The sequence below is a fragment of the Strix uralensis genome, chromosome 13, assembly GCF_047716275.1.
Source record: "Strix uralensis isolate ZFMK-TIS-50842 chromosome 13, bStrUra1, whole genome shotgun sequence".
Lineage (NCBI taxonomy): Eukaryota > Metazoa > Chordata > Aves > Strigiformes > Strigidae > Strix > Strix uralensis.
In genome coordinates, this window is record NC_133984.1 from 407,681 (window position 1) to 428,564 (window position 20,884).

Genomic DNA, 20,884 nt, shown 5'->3' on the forward strand with positions numbered 1-20,884 from the left:
GCAATTACAATGAACTAGTTTCTGTCTACAGAGAAAGAAAGTATTTCAGGCACAAAGCAGATGAGAAGTTGGAGATGCCCTGACAGTGGAAGGAAGGTCTAGGTGTGCTCCTGCACCTACCTTTGCTGGCTGTGAAGTTAGGAGGTGGTTCAGAATGCTGCAGTGCTTACCTCTGTGTTTAGCCAGCTCTGCTGGTGTAAATCCATTCTTCAGCAGGTGCTTCCAGGCTCTCTGGGCCCGCCCGCACCGGCACGGCTGGCTGAAGGCGGAAAAAGAGGCCGTGCTGCCAGGTGAAGGTGAGCACAAGGATGAAACGGTCAAGCTCACCTGCCACACGCTTGGTGCGGCAAGCTTAGCCTCCAGCGATGGGTCCTGGAGCTAGAAATCACGGAGGAGATGACTTCCCAGCACATGTTGTTTGTGTTGGCCTGGCTGCTGTGCCAGCCCCTTTCTCACAGCTGGGCCACGGACACACAGTCCTTACAGAGGGCATGGCAGGCTCGTCCTGAAAAAAGAGGAGAGGAGATGAGCTTTGACAGCAGACTGGAAAAGCCTCTAGCAGGTTTCAGTATTGAGAAGGCTGGGATTCACAACAGGGAGTAAGAGACACCGGTGGCATTTCACATCAGAGCTCTGCCTCCACCCAGACCTTCAGCCTCCCAGTCACCAGAGCACTGGGCGTTACCAGGTGCTCTCTGTGACAGCATTAACCGCCCACATGGGATTCAGGCACGAGTCGTCCGTGTACAGTGAAAGTAGACTTTGTGAGGATGCCCATCCCAGATGGGATCCCAGCAGATGGTAATGTGCTTTTATTTTGAAACAGAATAAAAAGTCAAAAAGTGGATATCTCTTAAGAATCAGATTGTCAGGATGCAGTGCGGGCCAGTGGCTCTCGAAGGGTCAGGGAGCAGGTGCCAAATAGAAACCCAACGCTAGAGCAGGGTCCCTGTCAGCCAGGACCCAGCTACACAGTACCAAGGGAGGTGAGGGGAACAGGACAGACCCAGAGATGGCAGCCAGATTCATCCAAGACTTCTGCTCATGAGGAAAATTTGTAGTGATAAGAAGTGAATCTGCAGAGCAGGGTCAGGATCATGTCCAATGACGGTTACCAGGGTCACACAGCCCACTGATCACCAGGCAGGTCCAGAGTGAAACAATCACTTTGAGAATACCAAACGGTCTCCTTTTGATTCGGTAAAACCACTTGATTGCAATAAAGGCAAAACAAGAGAAAACATCTATATGTGTTTAACATGCAAACACAATAATGTATTAATACAGATGTAAGATCCAAAATAAGAAAGATGTAATGCAGCATTTTTAGCTCATCAAAATCCTTCCATCTTTATTGATCAGAAAGTAAAAAAACTACTTTTCATAGAATTATAGAATCATGGAGTATCTCAAGTTGGAAGGGATCCATAAGAATCATTGAGCCCAACTCCCTGCTCCTTGCAGGACTACCTAAGACTAAATCATATGACAAAAAGCACTTTTGACTTCTTTCATGAAAATATCAGTAAAAAGAACCTGTTCCTGCAAAACAGTTTAGGCTTTCCCAGCAGAAAATTCCCTTGCACATGCTGACCAGTGCTGCTAACTTGTGCTGACCTCTGAATCGTCATGAAAGATACAGCTCCCCCTCCTGTCATGTTCCCAGTGCTCCCCAGTGTGGAAGGATGAGGAGTTGCTTGTCACTGGGAAACACCAACACAGCTTCACACGGTGCAAAAGTGATGGGAAAAGGGGTCTGTTCTTGGCAATACAGCTTTGCCAAAGCAGATGAGAAGAGTCCCTTCCCCTCTCTAGAGCACGCTTCTCTTTCTCTTGTGGAGTCTCTTAGCTGCAGATTTCCCAAGCAAGCGGAGCTCTGCGGGGAGTTGTGCTTTAGTGAGTGATAAGGGTAACTGTAGCCTCTGATCAGCTTTCGGTCTCCTCTGCAGTGCTTGGACAAGGAGCAGGGAGTCAGGGCTCAGGCCACAGGTGATCTAGGAGTAGGTGAGAGCAAAGTCATGGGGACGGGTTGTATTGGACACCTGACATGGTTTTTAGGTGGGTGATTTCCTTAACCAGCCGTATCATGCACTTTGTGCTTAGAAGTCACTATCTTCCTAGGTTGCTACATTCACCCCCAAGGTTTGTTTTCTTATCCTATTCCAAAATTCTTTCCTCTTTCACTTAAAAATAAAGTATTTAACACAAATTGTCTCGCAGTGGGTTAAGGACCAAGCTGTTTCTGATGCTGTGCATGATAAATAAATTTGTGCCATGAGGTCTCTGCTAGACCCCCACACCCTTTGGCACCTCCCTGTGAGCTTGGTTTCCAGGCAAGGTTTCTAAAGGAGTCTGTTTTGTGGCTGGTCCCTGTCCCAGCCAAGCACCTTCAGAACAGCATTGTCTACTCATCGGGAGCAGCAGAGAGAAAGAATAAAGCCTTCTGCAGTAAGACAAAGTGAGCCATCCTGGTTATCAGTTTTCTTGCTCAATGAGATTTTGAGGTGTAACTGCACACAGAGAGGTTCTTTGCTGCTGCTGCAAGTGGGAGCCTGACCAAGGCAGCCAAGTGTGCTGTGTCCCACACCCTTTTCTTGCATTGATTTGCAGCCAGTTTCATGCTCCATCTCCCTACCCCTTTTGCCACAGAGTGGCAGCAAATTAGCTGATGGGGTTTGATCTTGTGTCTTCGAGACACATGCAGGGCTTGTGAGGTGAGCAGGGTTCAAACTGAGGTAGAGGATGTTCACAGTGGCCATTCATCACTGTTAGATAATACTAACTCCTACTTCTTCCCAGCCACTGACAGTCTGAAAGCAGTTAAGAGTTCAGTACTCCGGTCCCTCTCTTCTGAGTCTGTTTTCTTACTATTGTCTACACTCGATGGGCTGACTTTCCAGTGATTTTAGCCATGTTAACTCCATAGCAGCCCCAAATACTCCAACGCATGTGCTTTTCGAGGTTGTGACAACTCTCTTCTCCCTGTGCATTGCACATGGTGCAGTTACTGGACCCAAAACTGCCCAAGGCTGCAATGAAGAAGCCATAAGCCCCTTGCAAGAAATCTCTTGGTCAAGTGTTTCATTATGGGAAGGACCAAACCCCATCCACTGTTTCTCTCATCCCCTAACAAAGGCTGTTACAGAGGCAGATGCTGTTCACAGAAGGGATAGGATGTCAGACTTACTGTACCCATGAAATGGATGAGAGGGGCCACTTACACAGCTCAGGACACTTTCAGAGAAACAAGCCGTGTTCTTGGCTACCCTGAATACTGCCAGCACCATGACTGGCGAGAGCTTGTGCCAGCGAGGGCACTGACTTTCCTGGGCCCGCAGGGTATGGAAAATTTAGGGTCTGGTGCAGCACACTCCCACAGTCATTTAGCTTGCACGTACAGGGCATCTGCACAGCCTGGCTGTGGGCAGTGACTCAGCAGCAAAGGGAAATTCAGTTGTGGATGATGAAGTCAGAACCTGGTGAAGCCCCAGGCTCTGACTCACAGAAAGCAAATGCATTTGGCATATGCTGGAAGTGAATGAAAGTTCCCAAATCTGGATCTTTCTCAGGACTCAAGAACAAGCACCCTCAAGAGATACACTGACTCTCAGATGGTCATGCTGTTAAACTTTTGCTCACTGAGGTGCAAGCAGTGCCCCTTCCAGATATTTATGCCTTTCTGTGTTTCTGTGCAGTTGTAGCCCTGCTCTCGTGGACACATTTAGATTTGATGTTGTTGTACTTGTCTGAAAAGTTTTTCATTCATATGCCACAAAGTTTGCAGAGAAGTGATGGGAAATCCTTGGTGACTGAATGATGGGAGAGTGTGTGTGTGGGTGGGGGGCCCCATCCACTTGCTGTGGCCAGGCAGCTTGTAACCACTCTGATGCTACTACATGTTGAACAAACCTTTTTTCAGTCTAATGGTTGTGCCTGGAAAAACAGCTGCTTGCAGTAAGGCTAAACCCTTCCTACCTAACACTGAGTATCCTTCTTTCAGCCTAACCCTGCCTGCAGAGAGCACTGGAGAAAAACTTGTGAGCAGTGACTCTCTCTCACAATTCTCCACCAAAGGCCTTAATTGCAGCCACCCTCCCACCTGGCTGACAAACTGCAGAAGTCATTCTCCAGTGAGGCCACCTCTGTTACTATTTAAGAAGGAGACTTGAATGAGGTCGTGAGGTTGACTTTAATCGACTGCTCGCTTGGGTTTCTTTGAAACAAATCCCCACCGTTCATTTGGGAGCAAAATATGAAGCAAACATCCTTCCCTCACCCCAGCCTCACATGAAGTGGACCCTCTGTGCCCTCTGTGTTAGCAGCGCTAAGAATCATATCCATATCCATATCTATTCACAAGGTTCTTGGAGCCAGTATGGTTTTATAATGTAGATCAGGTTGCAGTTTTAGGCTATTGCTTTTTGTCTGTTACAAAGCTTGTGAAAGAGTGCACAATTCTCTCACACTGCTGCCTCAGAGTTGTGCTTAATAACAACAGAGTGGGCAGGACTCTTCATCTTTAAAGTGCTTCCTAAAGATGAACCAATTAGTCCACACAACTTACCAGTGGGTAAACCCAATTTGTCTTTGGGATTACTAAAGAGGGGAAAGCCTCAATCCCTCATTCAGCAAAGCATTTGAGATTGTGCTTCATTTTAACCATGTCTGGGAGAGAAGTACATGTTTAGGTGGGCTGAGGATCCCAGCTACCTGCTTGGGGCAAAAGCTTCCTGTTTATTCTGGGCCAGGAGAGACCCATGCTGGAGGATGAATCTGCGAGCATTGCTGGGATGGTCCTTCCCTCACAGCACCGATTAGCTGCCTCAGGTAATAACACCATTGTTAATAACGTTGAGGACATAGCACCAATGGCTTTAATGCCGTTTGTATCACCTTGTCACTGACCACAGATAAGTATTTGAGTAACTTAAAGTGATGAAGCCACATCTTCATGGTTCCTGTTCCTTCCACTAACTGCTGTATGTTGCACTTCACACCTGCAGCATAGATGCAGGGTTTAAGTGCCTCTGACTATATTTTCTAAAAGGTTTTCCTGCCTTTCTGCTCTGGAGCTTTATGAACTAGAGATCTGCAATTTCTAAATGCACTGAACAGAGCCATGGTGCTCTGCAAAAGGCTTCCTGCATCCTAGTAGTTTTGCAGAGTGACTGTCTCAGGCTTTTTGCTTTTCCCTTTGGGAGATTTCTTTGAATGATTTAAAGCTGTCAGTGTTGCTGATGTTGCATGAACAGAGAGAAATAGGCAATAGACAGGTTAGAAATTGTACAGCCTGACTGTACAGCCCGCTGGTCCAGTCTTTGTTTCTGTATGTTATACACCATGGTCCTTTTTACCTATGAAAAGTCCAGTTGTCTCCTGAACGGGCAGAAATTCTGTAGCCTCTCTTCTGTAGTGATACCCTATGTCAGGTTAAATTCATACTGTGCTAAAAAAAAAAAATCTTTAAAGTGAATTGCCTTTTCAGTTTCTTTGGATACTTTGTCTTGTGACAAAGTGTAGAAAGAAGACCGCAGCTTATCTTGAGGTATGCTTCTTTTACACGTCTTTGTTTACAGAAAACTTCTCTAATATTTGTCATCTTCATCTCAGACTTTTTTCCACATTGCTGTAAATGACCTGTCTATTCATACATCTTCCTTCAGCTCCAGCAATCCTGACACCTGCTCTAGAGTTAGCCACCCCTCGCTACTGCTTAGTGTCCCCCAACTCCGAGCTGCTGTGCGTGCCCTGCCTAGCCCCCTGCAGTAACACGAGCTGGAAGGATATAGTCATGCTGTGTTCTTCAGGGAAACATGAACTGCCCAAAGCCAATTAGTCTAGCAGTGCTCCTGTTTTTCCTCATTGAAATCCCTTGTCTTCTGGATAGTTCCTTACATCTTCCTCCTTCTTCCCTCCATACTAGCAAGCTGGAAAGGACAGAATATCTAATATTCATGCTGTTCCTAGTCCAAGTGGTGCCTGAAACCCAGCCCAAAACCAGCACCTTCACCTGCCTCTGACTGAAACCTGATGTTGGCCTCAAATTGCAGCAGAGTCTCTGGGTGAAGTTCACTTTCATCCTTCTTCTGACCCAAGACCTGGAAGTGTGGCCTCCTCCTCCTCCTCCTTGGAGTCTATCAGCCTATGCCGTATATTTTCAGATGTGCCTGTGTGGCAGTTTCCTCAGCCATGGGGAAATTCAGAAGCAAAACTTGCTGGGGAGATCTCTTCTGTGACTCATCTGTGCTAGGGAGGGGAGAGTTTCTTTTTCATTTCTGCAGCTTGGAGACGTACCTCCTCTAGTGCCTCAGCAGGCCAAGTTTCTGACTTGTGTCTGGGCTGCTGTGCTAACACGGTGTGTGTGGGGCCAGGGGCGGGGGGGAGATTGTGCTCTGTGTGAGTGATACGAGGGGAATCATCCTCTTAAAATATGCCTTTCTCTCTCCCTCCCCCACTTTCCTTTTTCCTCTGTCAGTGTTGTCACCTTGTAGTATTTTAATCAGAGGAAGCAGATATATCAAGGAAGTCAATGGCAGGGGTGAGGTGGGCAGGGGGGTGGAGAGGAAGAGGAGGAAAATCACATCACAGCCCAGTCTGCCAGTGTAAACACTTGATGATTTCCTGTTATTGTAGCCTAAAATGTACCATGACATCATTTGTGGGCCTCCCAGAATCACCCAGGAGGAGGAAAAGCCAGCATTCCCAGCCCGCCCTCAGTGTGAATCCAGGGGATTCAGACCCTATAAGGCAGTGAAGCTCTGCAAGCAGCAAAGACAGAGTTTCGAAAGCTTTCTTGTTCTTGGCAACGCAGAGATTTCACAAACAGGAAAAACTGCTTTTTCTTTTCCTAAAGGGGAACCGTTTATGCCTCATGAAATATTGATGCCTTGAACCATGGTTACTTTAGGAGCAGAGCTGAAATACAAGAAATGCTCTTAGCTGAGGACAAGCATAGGGGAGCCCCTCACCAAGATCACGTCAGTTCATCATTCCCAGACATCCACTTTTTTATAGTACCCACTTTTATTCCTAATCACTCTACAAACAAGGTAGTTAAGCCAAAAGCTGTGGATTATATAAAACAGTCCAATATGGAATTCATTTGATAATTTTGAAAGGTGAAGCTAGCCCTCAATATCGCAGAGATTGTGAGTGAAATGTTCTTCCTCCTTTCCTGAGCATTAAGTCAATGGACACATTTACCCAGAAAGTTTAGAGCCGAGCTCTTCTGAGCCTGGATACACGAACTATCCTGGAATTTGACCCAACGGGTCAGATTAGTGTCTCAGTTACAGTTAATCCTGAATCACTGCACACAGTCTGTGCCACCACCTCTCTGTTCACAGAGATGGGCTCTCATAACTTTTCTGAGAGGGATAATAACTAGGCTGATTCCACACCAAACCCTTCAGCTACGATCTCTTTGGGCAGCCTTTCAGATAGACCACAGTGGGGTATCTGCAATTTTTTTTTTCCCAAAGCAAGGAAAGAAACTTCATAAATACAGTGCTGCATTTGTAATAATATGGACTCATACCCTCCCTTGCACACCTACCAACTGCTTGGCAAACATCAGTAATTATAGTGTAAATTTTTGTTCTTGAAACAGGAGAAATTAGTGTTTTCATGTCATATGTAAGGAAACTGAGGCACTGAGATTAAATGAACTACCACCTTACAGAATAGAATGTATTCTCTTAATGTGGGTTTAAACCAATTCTGTACCTCCAAATAGTATCAGAAAATTAGATTTGTCTTACCATAAAGTAGACTTGAAATGTCTGAAGAAAGTCAGCCTAGAGAAGGCAAGTCTAGTAAATAAAGCACGCTTGGGATTGACATTAAAAAGAAACTGAATGGTCTTGCAGTTTACTGGACAAAAAATAACAATCATGTTTAGGCTTTGCTGTTACTACTCCCACTTGGACTTACTGGAATATGAAAGTGGGTTGTTCCCTGTGAGCTATTTTTGGATAGGAGAACCGAGCCATTCAATTCTTCATCATGCTGAGCTCTTTTCAAAGCTAATATACAAGATGACTATCACCCATTAAGCAGTTTGCTCTTCATTCCCAATTCTGCAGGGTGCAGCACTGGGAACTGAAGTGAACTCAAATTTATGCACAACTATGTCAGGACCCTGCATCCAATGAAACCAGGGGCCAGGTTCTGATGACAGCATCAGGAACCTGCATATTTATGCCCAGCTCTGCTGTGAGCAAGGCACCAGGAGAGCGATAGCTGTGAGGTGTCGAGGCCTTGAATTAATTTCTATGATTTTGTGTCTCACCAGAGTGCTGAGGTTATCACGTGGGCTTGGCAATGGAGCGGAGGAGTTCCTCTTTCTAAGCACTGAATTTGCCAGATCTAGGTGCAGTTACTCTGTCTCTGGGATTTCTGCTGAGTCATACGGGAACACATGTGCTCCTCAGTGATGGGGAGCCGGCAGCAGGACTGGGCCCCTGGCCATAGGTGGGTGGTTGACGTTCGGGGGGGGGTAACTGCAGAGTTTTGTGTGCTGTGAATGCCCAGCTAAGAGGCTGTCTTGCATGTTTCTAGGATATTGATCCTTGTCTGTGCAGGAGAAGGTTTGGGTCGTGTGCTGAGTCTCTCCCATCGCATTCCCACAGCGCAGGAATCACCCGCCTCCACAAGACGGCTCGTCACTTCACGCTTACGCACGGCAGGCCGCTCCAACTCTGCAAAGGGCAGGTGAGTGTCACATGATTTTTTGACATAGCTAGCCTTTGGTGGCAAGTATTTCCCATTCTGCTTTTATGGTATGACATGATTCCGTGTTTCCTGGATATGACAAAGATAAAAACAGCGCAGGACTGTGATGTAGTATGATTGAGGTTTATGAGAATCTCTATGACTAATATGAAGTGGTGTAGCAAGAAGATTAGTAAAGATGACAAAGTAGAAATGATAGCAGTTTAAGTTATGATGATGAGTTTGGGAGAACATCAAAGTGTGCTTGACTCCCACTGATTTGTACAGGATTATCTCTGCTTATAGCCAGGGTGAATCATCCTGGAAAGTTTGACTCCATTTATTGTGAAAAGCTAGGCAAAAGCAAAATGGAAGAGAATCTGGAAAAGCACTCATTCATCGGGGCAGTAAACCCAGGTTTAAGACTCCAAGTATCAGACCAGAAACACATTGGTCTGGTGATACAAGGAGACAGTCCAGAGGTGGCTCTTTCTTCTGGTTCAAATTTATTAAAAAAAATTGCTGAACTTGTTTGTCCCAGGAAGATGGATCAAACATCGCCTGTCCATGCCCCTATAGATTTATGCCAGATCAAATCTCATCTCTGCTGAAGTGTGCTAGCATTAAAGCATGAGGTCAGCAAAACTCAAAATGACCTAGCTAATCAGACTGAAATGTCCTTGCCTGCTCCAGATGAAAAGTTTACTGTCAGCGATCCAGAACTGTGTGGATCCAGTATTAGTGTTCACAGAAACACAGCCTGTGTGAAAGGAAATATCTAAAAAGAAATAAATACCTTATTTGTGTTTTGTTGGTCTACTTCCTCTGAAGAATGTAAAATGGAAAATGCAAGAAAATGCAACTGGAGGAAAACTGATATGCTTTACATACGTGGTTTGGCAAACTGGAAAGTACTAGACAGTATTTAATGTACTTTTTTCCCCAAAGGGTTAAGGCTCCTGGTGAAAGACATTACCCCGGTGTTGCAGATGTAGTGACGGAGACATGGAAAGGACGGATGGCTTCTTCGGCTTGGGGCAGAGTTTGGCTCAATACCCTGAGTGATGCTCAGCGCCTGGAATATGCTACCATTCAGGGAGGGCCACGTAGCTAACAATGAGGAAAGGGAATGTGGCTCTGAAAATGATGACTAAAAATCTGTTCGACTGAACGTCACACAAACCAGAGGATTTAGACAGTGTTTAAGAAGCTAGCCAAGATTGCTTGGGTTCAACTTCTCCAGACATCATCATTAACGCTGGATTGACCTTATTAAAGGCCACAATAGGGAACTACAAAACATTCCTAAGCTCTTTCATCATCTATCTGCCAACTCAGAAGGAGAAAAAAATTGCCAAAGGAGCATCCCACCTAAGCCTGTTCCATAATTTTATAGCTCTCTATTGTATATTCACTAAGAGAGTCCACTAGGCTGGGTTCTTGAGTCTCTGTTTTTCACATTTGTTAGCAGGTAATAGGAATGATAGAAAACATGAACGGACTCTCAAGATGCCACCTAGTACACAATCCTGTCTTTAAAGCAAAGTTCTTCATCCTTGCCAACAGTGCTGATCACGCTGCAGGAAATGAAATACTGAAGTCAGCCAGTGCACAGCGGAAGCCCTTGGAGCTCCATGGCAAAGCGAGTTCCGTTTCTAATGCTGTCCTCTACTGTCTTTGGTGGTAGTGACAGCATCTGCATGCCAAGTCCAGGACAGGGGCATGCCCGATGTTCATTCAGTAGGGCTGAAAACCTCTCCGGAGCAGATTGGCTGTGTTCGCACACTGTGCTGAGGCCTTACCTTCAGGTGTGGTGCATTCCCTGCACTTCCCTCCTCTCTCCTCATGTCCAGCTTTCCTCACTAAACAGAATGGTGCATTTGGATATATTCCAGTGCACGTCTGAGAGAGAGAGAGAGACCGTGTCTAAGGCCAAATGTGGAGTGCTCTAGCACCTCCTCAGTGACCAGCCTACCTTTGACTGCAGAATGGCCCTTCTCACTATGCTTCACTTTCCTCTCCTTGAACTGAAACTATTCAAACCCAAAATCCTTTATAACTTTCCTGCATGCTCAGAGCTTTCTGCAAGATGAATGCAGAACTGGCTCTGTTGCCTGTGTGTCAAGCAATGTGTGCATGTATGTTCTGCAGCCTACCAGTAGTCCACACAATGTGGATTAGATGATGCTGCATGATATCTGGAGGCCCCTCATAAACCTACTTTCTCTGTTCCCATGACTCTGCAAGAGGGAACAAGAAAGCTACTTCCTGCAGGTAGGGAAAGGAAATAAGGTTATTTACTTCTGTAATATACGGCTCTTCTATGCAACAGAGCAGGTAAATTTGTACGTCTGTGCGGTGCTGTGGAGCAGCCCACTGTGCACCCACCTGTACTGTCAGCAGTTCCCGCTGCAGAATAATCTATGGCAAACACACCCGTGTGGGGGAATGCCAGTAAACAAAGAAAAATCTAATGAGTTGTGCTTTCTGTTCTCCTTACTATTGATTTTTCCTAACTACAGCCAAGTGAAAAGGAAAAAATGGTTCTTGTATGGTTCAGCTGTGCAATTTTAACCTTGCTGCTGTGAATCCCCTGAGGAAACAGGCAGGATGGGTGTGAACTGAGGGAAACCCTATAATTACAGCGGCATTAGGGTTTTGCTGTGGCCAAAGGCAATAAGGCCTAGGAAAGTTTCTTAGCTCTTCATGTTTCAACTCAAGCAGAAGATGGAAATTTGTCACAGAGGAGGATCAACCCAACAAGCTTCTATTATTCATTATTCAACTCCTAGAGAACACAGTGGAAAACTTATGATTAACATCTTGGAGAGGTGAAGGTAAATTGCTCACTTTTCCGCTTTTATTATCTGAAATAAAAACCTTAAACACCCACCTGATGGACTCCCATGACCAGATCAGAATCTCAGCCTCAGTTTTGAAAAAACATAGCTTTTCATCTTTGTAGTGCTGATACACGTCTCATACTAAGGTGAAAGAGCCACCTAGCAAATGACAGAATGATGAAACAAGCCAAACCTCATGATTTATGAAACGCATAATGGTTGACTGGAGAGGCTTGTAGTTTTGGAGTACTAAATACAGCCAATAGTGTGGACCAGTCCTTCAGGGAGTATATCTAATATAGCATGAAGCTTAAAACTAAATCTTCTTCCAAAGGAGTGGTAGTTTAATCACATTCAGAGATATGGAGCCAAAATTTCTGTTACTGTAACTCTGGAGCTGTATCAGGAGACAATTTGGCATCCATTGGGTTAAAGTGAAGCAATATTGCCAGCTTTCATGATTTAATCTTGAGTTTTTAATATCCTTAGCATTTTTTACGAACCTGAGCACCTGGAATTGGATGTGAGCGGGTATCTCTTTTTTTTTTTAAAGTAAATTCTCTAATAATAACAATAATCATGCAAACATACTCATTAAGCATGAAAATGGATGCAGCTAGGAAACAATGAAGCTCAAATTCCGCTCTAGTTCTCAGTCCACTTCAAAACAGGTAGACTGTTCCCTGACTTTGGAGGTCCCGTCATGAGCAACATGACGAGAAAGAAGGGAATGCAGCAAGAAGCAGATGAAACTCCTCCGAGAGCAGCAAGTGCCTGCTGCCTGACTGAGGTGAGGCGCTCATCTCATGGGGCCTGGCCGCAGGCAGCAGAGGACAGCCAGCCAGTCTCCACAGTCCTCCTGGGAGCTCTGTGAGGGGCAGGTCGCTCCTGCCTAGAGAGGGACAGACACTCAGAGCCACGGACCCTGGGGCTTCACCGACATGGCCAGTAACTGGTGCAGCGGGGAACTGCTGCGCTCCGTTACCCCACGCCCCTTGGACGGGACGGGGCGCGCTAGGCCCAGGGGACCTGCGGACCCATTTGGGGACCCTGGCCCTGGCCCTGCGGCTTCTTCCCAGACCATCGCAGAAAGCCAGAAGGCACATGCACAAACACACACGCTCAGGGTGCTGCAGCTTGGCCCTGGGACTCTTGGAAGGACACTTTTCTCCTTGGCTTCAGTGAGGACTTCTGATACCTCCTGTGCTCTTGAGGAGCCATACTTTTTCCTTAACGATTATTTTAAGCTGTACACTAGCCTTTCACTGAGAGGGACTTTGGTATCTTGATGGCTATGTGGTTTCTAAAAGAGAACCACCCAGACACCTTTTGTGTTTTCAAAGCAGTGTATAAACATCCCTAAGCTAATCCTCCCTGCCTCCAGGATTGCTTAGGATGGAGGTTTCTGGTGGGGAAGGGGAAAGGCTCCTGGTCTTGGGGATCTTCTCAAAATGTGTGTTTGGGCTTGAAAATCTAGTTTTGACATTGGGGGCTTTTTTCCTTGTCATTTTAACTCAGGGGATTTTCTTTTCTTAAACAAACAAACAGAACAGGTTGAGTGAGAGAAAGAGATTGTAAAACAAAGGAAAAAAGTTGTGGCTGTGTTTTAAAAGCGGAAGTCTGTGTTCCCTATGAAGATAGAAAAATTCTCCTGAAACAGAACAGGCATAATTGGGACTGAGTGTCTGCTTCTCTGCGTCTGTTGCTGAAGGCTGCCATTTCTGGGACAGAAAACAGCAAAGAAGACAGTATGTATGTATATATCTACCTACCTATCTACCTGTTATCTATCTATCTATCTATCTGTCTACCCACCTATCCATTCCTTTTTTATAACATACTCGCTCTGCTGGTACAAATATCCTAAATGCCTGAATTCTCTGCATTTTAGGATCAGAGATGCCATGTGTTTAGTAAAAACCTAGGAAAAATAAATTATGCCATCTGTCATGCCTGTGTCTAACTGGGCAGGGGGACGGTGTGTGCTGTGTGGTGCATCATCATGTTTTGCTGTGGGGAAAAGAAGAATTGGATGCAGAGTGTGTGGGGGAGTTAGGGTTGCCCTGGGGTTCTTGTCTCTCCCAGTCATGCAACCCTGACGGCAGATCACGCTGTGTAGTGTTAACAGTGTGGGAGGGAATCCCCTTCTCCTGTGAGTGAATCAGCTGGGTGGGAGAGGTGACATGAACATTCCCAGATTAGACTCCAGCTGTAGGCATCTCCCATACAGTAACGTTCTGGGGTTTTTTTGAGTCTACTTCATGTTCTAGCCCAAAACCAGCTGCAATACTTACCTAGACAACATTGTCATGGGTCAGGGTTTGGTGTGCACCTGGAAAAAAACTGCCATCTGAGCAGGAGCCAAGAGTAGTGTCTTCAGTATATAATGTTCCCGCATTGGACTAAAAATGAGTGGCAACTCCCTGTATATTTTTAAGGTTTCCAAAAATAGGTCTAAGTCTCAGGCAAAATGAATGGAGCCAAGACTTAGATGGAAAGAACTGGTAAAGTTTGTCTGTAACGGTTAGTGCTGAGATCATTGTACGCCACTACCTGGAAACAGGGGCCAGTTTTCTTTTCCCTCCTCGTGGCTGTTTGAGCCCTTTGTGCCAGTGCATTGACTGACCTGACCAAGGTTCAGAGCAGTGGGGAGAACTGACTTAATGTTAGTGCGAGACTGAGAGTGTTCTCCCTGCTCTGGTCCTGCTCTGTAGGAGCTGGAATGCCTGGAGCCCAGAGGCAGCCTTGGAGCCCCAGAGAAGGGGCAGAGCGAAGTTAGATTATAAGCAGCTGCTCTGTGTAGGAGGGAGAGGAGGCTTTCTAATCACACTGGCAGGTGAGAGAGGTGGTCAGGGAGAGGTGAGTGGGAGTAGGGGCTAACCGGAGGGTAAAACCTCTGGGGAGGTGCACACTTATGTTCCAGGAGGAATTTGATGTCAATCAGTGAATCCTTGCTTCAAAGTCAATTGCAAGTAACTTTTAATAACCACTCTGTAGCCAAAACAGTGAGAGTCTGAACTATGCTGAGTCCGTAGATCTTCCCTGCCTTAGACCAGCATCAACTATGGCATGTAGACGACTGGGCACTTGAATTCAATTCGAACCTTTTTGACTTCTCCAGGAGCCGTTTGTGAGGAAGGCACCTGGCGATTCGCTCATCTATGTGTATCAGGTCCCTGGCTGGTGTTAGAGCTAGATCCAGTTTAACCTCATCAACTACTCATACAGCAAAAGGTGCATGTGTATACATGTGTCTGTGAAGAGGGGATAGGCAGAAAAAGGAATTTATAAAAGGTGAAGAGAAACATGAGATGTCTTTCCAGAGGCTTCTCTAAATCTAAGTCTACAGCCCTTGTAACCAACACAGACGACACATCACTGTTTCACCCATCACTAAAAGGGAAGTTCATGCAGGATTTCCTTAAGCCCTTGAAAAAGTTAAGAAATTGGTCACTACTTGGTGAAGATCTGGTCTTGATCTGCATGTCCTGTGAGGAGTAGCTGAGGACTCCGAGTCTGCCTCGTTCGGAGAAAAGGAAGCTGAGGGGCGACCTCATCGCTCTCTGCGGCTTCCTGAGGAGGGGATGGGGAGAGGGAGGTGCTGAGCTCTGCTCCCTGGGATACAGGGGCAGGATGCCTGGGAATGGCTCAGAGCTTCGTCAGGGGAGGTTCAGACTTGGCATGAGGAGACATTTCTTTACCCAGAGGGTGGTCAAACCCTGGAACAGGCTTCCCGGAGAGGTGGTCGGTGCCCCCAGCCTGTCAGGGTTTAAGAGGCATTTGGACAATGCCCTTAATAACACGCTTCAACTTTTGGTCAGCCCTGAAGTGGTCAGGCAGTGGGACTAGATGGTTGTTGTAGGTCCCATCCAACTGAAATGAAATATTGTATTGTACTGTATTGTATTGTATTGTATTGTATTGTATTGTATTGTATTTATCTGCTCGAGGGTAGGGAGGCTCTGCAGAGAGATCTGGACAGGCTGGAGCGATGGGCCAAGGCCAACTGTATGAAGTTCAATAAGGCCAAATGCCGGGTGCTGCACTTGGGTCACAACAACCCCCAGCAGCGCTACAGGCTTGGGGAGGAGTGGCTGGAGAGCTGCCAGTCAGAGAGGGACCTGGGGGTGTTGACTGACAGCCGGCTGAACATGAGCCAGCAGTGTGCCCAGGTGGCCAAGAAGGCCAATGGCATCCTGGCCTGTATCAGAAATAGTGTGGCCAGCAGGGACAGGGAAGTGATCTTACCCCTGGACTCGGCACTGGTGAGGCCACACCTCGATTACATCAGTTTTGGGCCCCTCACTACAAAAAGGACATTGAATTACTCGAGCGTGTCCAGAGAAGGGCAACGAAGCTGGTGAAGGGTCTGGAGCACAGGTGTGATGGGGAGCGGCTGAGGGAACTGGGGGGGTTTAGTCTGGAGAAGAGGAGGCTGAGGGGAGACCTCATCGCCCTCTACAACTACCTGCAAGGAGGTTGCAGAGAGCTGGGGATGAGTCTCTTTAACCAAGTAACAAGCGATAGGACAAGAGGGAATGGCCTCAAGTTGCGCCAGGGAAGGTTTAGACTAGATGTCAGGAAGTATTTCTTTACAGAACAGGTTATTAGGCAGTGGAATGGATTGCCCAGGGAGGTGGTGGAGTCCCCATCCCTGGAGGTGTTTAAGAGTAGGGTCGACATGGCGCTGAGAGATATGGTGTAGATGGGAACTGGCAGTGCTAGGTTAATGGTTGGACTAGATGATCTTCAAGGTCCTTTCCAACCTAATTGATTCTGTGATTCTGTATTGTATTGTATTGTATTCATTTCATGCACAGGCAAGCTGTACAGCTCTGGAGGACTGGACTCCTGTTGTGAAGTCTGAGGACTGCAAACACAGCAGCCCAAGAATATGTTCTGAATGATCACCCAGAAGATAAAGCCTGAGGCATGAAGAACTGAAGGGGGCAGGATGTACATAGGGAGAATGAAATACTTCACTGAATACTGCTGCTTTGAGATCCCTCAGCTGATGATGACAAATTTGAAGTTAAACAGACTCGCTTTAATTATAGATCAGCAGAATGGTGGGATAAACATTGAGCAAATACCTGTGACAGCTTCCCTTGGTGACAAGTAGTGAATTGTTTACAGCTAGAAAGATCATTGACATACTGTCACAGAAATTCTTGTGCCCCTAATGAAAGCTCAGCAAAGACTATCAGTTTCTGGTTGTAATCAGTAAGTTTCTTCCCCTGAAGCAGGGCTGGCGAACTACTGGCACTTGTGCAAAGAACTGGTATTTCTAATAAATTTGGAACCAGCTGCCAGAATAATTTGCTGTAATTTCATTATTCTCAGTGGGTTAAATTCAGCCCTAGTACAATTCTGCTGATTCCACTGAAGATACAAGATAAAGGATGAATGTATTTTGCAAGGTCTTCTTCCTCCCTGATTGCAGAGATCCTCCTTTGTCACCCCATGAATGAAACACAAAGCCCTGCCAGTGGACTAGAACCTTTGTGAGTGAACAGTAAAACCCACCATGCTCTGCCCAGTGTGTCACAGCACCACTGGCCTGCCCCCACGACCTCTTGTCATGACCGGGCTCTGTTTGCAGCTACAGACTCCTGCTGTGACATTTCATTGTGGGTGTTGGTGATACACATGCCTTTGGGAGGTATTTCATTTTAAACAGCCAAACCATATTGACCTAAAAATCCCTTTCAGAACTGGCTTCTCCCTGGTTCCTGTTCAGTGATGCTCAGTTTGGTCCTTCTATGGCCCTTTTTCACTGTCTCGGACTGACCCTGTATACAATTACTCCTGGTTATTACACGTTTAAGCGTTCAGAAAACCCCAGTGTAAGTAAATGCCTTCCCGATGGACTCCTCTCTAGTGGTTAACTCTATCAGAGCCACCTGGAGCCCTGTGGTAACAATTTCATTTTGTGCCTCCTTTTGCCTATGTGAATCAAACTAAATTTCTTTCAGCCCTCTGAAATACACCTTCTAGTATGGGACACCTTTGCTTTGCTTGTTTTTTTTTTTTTAATTACATTGAGGCAGGCTGGATGGAATAAGGACTCTATCTTTTATCAAAGCTACACGAAGGGCTGTTCAAGTCACCCAGCATTAGTCCAAAACAACTATATGCTGACAAAATGGCCCCTTGTTTAAGTGCTCATGCTAAATAATTCTGGTATTTCAGACCAAATAATTTATGTGCTTTTTCTGCTTAAAAGGTACTCCAAAAGCTTTGATGTAAATGAAACCAAGACAATAAATCCCCACTGAAATACCAGACCTCCTCCCAGGAGAACGTTTAATGTCATCCTGGTCTAATCTAATTCTGAAATACTTTAATGTTATTTGGGCTCTGAGCAGTCTGGAAAAAACAGCATTTTTGAGGCCCGGGTAATGTTACTCATCTCTACAGACTCCTGCAGGGAGGATCTGCAGTCAGCTGACACTTTTCCCCTTGGAATCTCATCCTGCAGTTGGGGAAGAGAGATAACCCCTGCCTGCGGCTCTCCAGGAATCCACGGCTGTGCTTGTTCTCACACAGGGCCAGGCAGGGAGGGCTCAGTGAAGCGGCTGCTTGGCACCATCTCTCCTCAGCAGCTGGCAAAGGAGAGTCTGTGGAGGAGGTGAGATCTTGGTGCAGCACCTCCGCAGCAGGAATTCTGCTGGAGCACCATGTTCAAATGCTTCAGATGTCTCATCCTTCTCCTCAACAGGGAAGGGGAAGAGGGAAGGAAGAAGGAGGAAAGGAAGTAAAGTGTAGAGCCTTATGTGTCTGTCACAGGAACCCTTGTCTTTCAAAGTGGCATGAATGGTATTTTGTTTGGCTGTTGCTACCCGTAATAGAGAAGAAGGACAAGAGAAGTGGCTGGGGTGAGAAAGAAGTGTCTGTCACGCTGTAGAATTCACTTCGCTTTGCCTCAGCCCTTCAGAATGTTCGCAGACTGTTTGCTAGGCGTTTGTGACTCTCTGTGCGCAGGCCCATGCCTGGCACGCTGTGGGTGTGAATGCAGTCGCTTTGGACCTGATCATTTCACTAGCACCGGGCTTCGCTTGCGTCACAGCTCCTGTCCTCAGCACTAGGGAGAAAACAGTTCCCTGGATGCTAAACTACGGCTCCTTAGATTTGGCAAAGAAACAGCTAAACTTTTATCATCTGAAGTTTCATCATCTTTGTGAAGAAGAATGATTGAATCCTCCAAACAGATACCTCAGTGTTAGAAGTCCCAACAGAAGCAGAATCAGGCTGTCCCCATCATGTACAGTAATGAAGAACTCCCTACAGAGCCACTTGGATTCAGTGAGAAAGCTCACACCTAACATTCCTGGATCCAAACCTGGCAAAAATCATGAGCACGTGCCTTTATTATTCTGAATCTCTTCTGTCAATATTGATTTCTGTGGGAAACAAGTGGAACTCTTTCATGGAGCAGTCTTATTTGACCTAGTCTAAGAAAGTCTCAATGTAAAAATGGGTCAGAAAAGGAAGAAAACTTGTAAAATAGGCTCTTAGGGACCCTGTGACTTTTTGTGTAGAAAAGTTACACCAATTTACATCGATCCAGTTACACTGATGTTTCTTCCTGTGTAGACACAGCACAGAGATTCTAGTTTAGGTGAAACCTGCATATTCAGATGAAGCAAACAAAGCTTATGGAAACAAACGTTTCCACCTCCTGCCAGGTGGGCACAGGAATAATTTTATTACTCGCTGTAGTATTACTCCTGGTTTACTCTGGGGTGAGGCAAGGCCTTGTCTCTTACAAACTTCACTTTTCTTTTTTATAGGGCAAGAACTATTCTGGATTTTCTCTTCCTCACATAATGCTGCATGGTGAGGAAACATCACATTGAAAAGCAAATCAACCCACTTTATAAGCCTCTAGTTTAAAAATTATTTGTGTTATATTACATATACATTTACAACAGTATTATTCCTTGGGGAAAAAAAGAGAAACTTCCTTTCTGCAGACCCTGAGGATTTAATTATGGGTATTTATAAGGCACTTTGAGATCTTTTGAATGAACTGCAATTTTTAAAGACATACAAAGTGTTATTATGAATCTGATGTCAATTCCCAACAAGCCTCAGTTTGCTATTAATCCCAGCAGAATCCTGTAATCAAATTAAAGAAAACAGTTTACTCACCAGGAGTCTGTGCTGAACTGCCTAGTAGAGCTTGGCTTGCTCGCTTCCTATTTTATATCTGAATTTATGTGTTCTCATATTAATACAATCTTCATTTAGTCAATATACTGGGAAAAAAGTAGGTATGAAGTACAGCTAGTCTGCATGGTCCTTCCATCGACCAATATGTCTTAAAGATCGACAATGTTTAGCAGATTTGACAGGGCAACACAAATTCAAGAAGAACAGGAAGACAGGTTTCTACTTTCCTTAGAAAATAAGACATTAGATTTACTGAGAACATTTCATTTTCTTCTTCCGGACACAAGTTGTTAACTTTAAAATGAATGACTTTTTTTTTTTTTTTTCTTGGAGGAAACAGGACTTGGGCCGCCATTTGACAGTCCTGTTCAAGGTCCCAAAGGAGATGAGGTGGCTTCTTTTCACTCCCCATGACAATGCTGGGCCTTGGTTCCCTCACACCATGGCACGGGAAGCTTTGGCGAGCGGCCTGCAGCCGGCCCTCGCGCCATTTCCACCAGCAAGTCTGCTCACTGACACGCGCGGCTGTGGCGTGCCCCGCGAAGGCCTGAGGGCCAGCGGCGCTCTGGGTTGCCAGCCCAGCTCCGTGGACCGCCGCCTGGCCGGGATCTGTGCTCGGCAGAGACGTGACGAACCCCTGGGCCGAGGCGGCCGCGGCCGAGCACCGTCCCCGAGCTGGGCCCGGGCATGGCCAGAGCCCCCTCACGTCAGCGCTGCTCTCAACAGGGCAATCGCCCATCAAACAGCACGGTTTATTCAAAATAATGCTTTCAGCAAGGACCAGAAGTTCCAGTGACACCTGATACACAAATAAAGGCCGGCGTTCAGGGCTTTCACGGAGTTTCGGGGGCCGGCAGCCCCCCCCCCGGCGCTGGGCCTTCGCCGCTGCCCCAAGGCCGCCCCTTCCCAGGCCGCCGGGCAGGGCCGGGCCGCGCCGCTTGGCGGCCGCGAACGCTTCGCCCTCCCCCGCGCCGAGCCCTCCCGGAGTCTTGGCGGCGACACGGGCGCGGGTTCCCCGCGCCAGGCCCGGGCCGCGCCGGGCCGGGCCGGGCCGGGCCCCTCCGCACGGCCGGGGCGGAGTCGCCGCAGCTCCAGCCCCGGGCGGAGGCGGCCGGGGGCGGGCCCGGAGGCGGGCCCGGGGCTTGCGGCGGGGC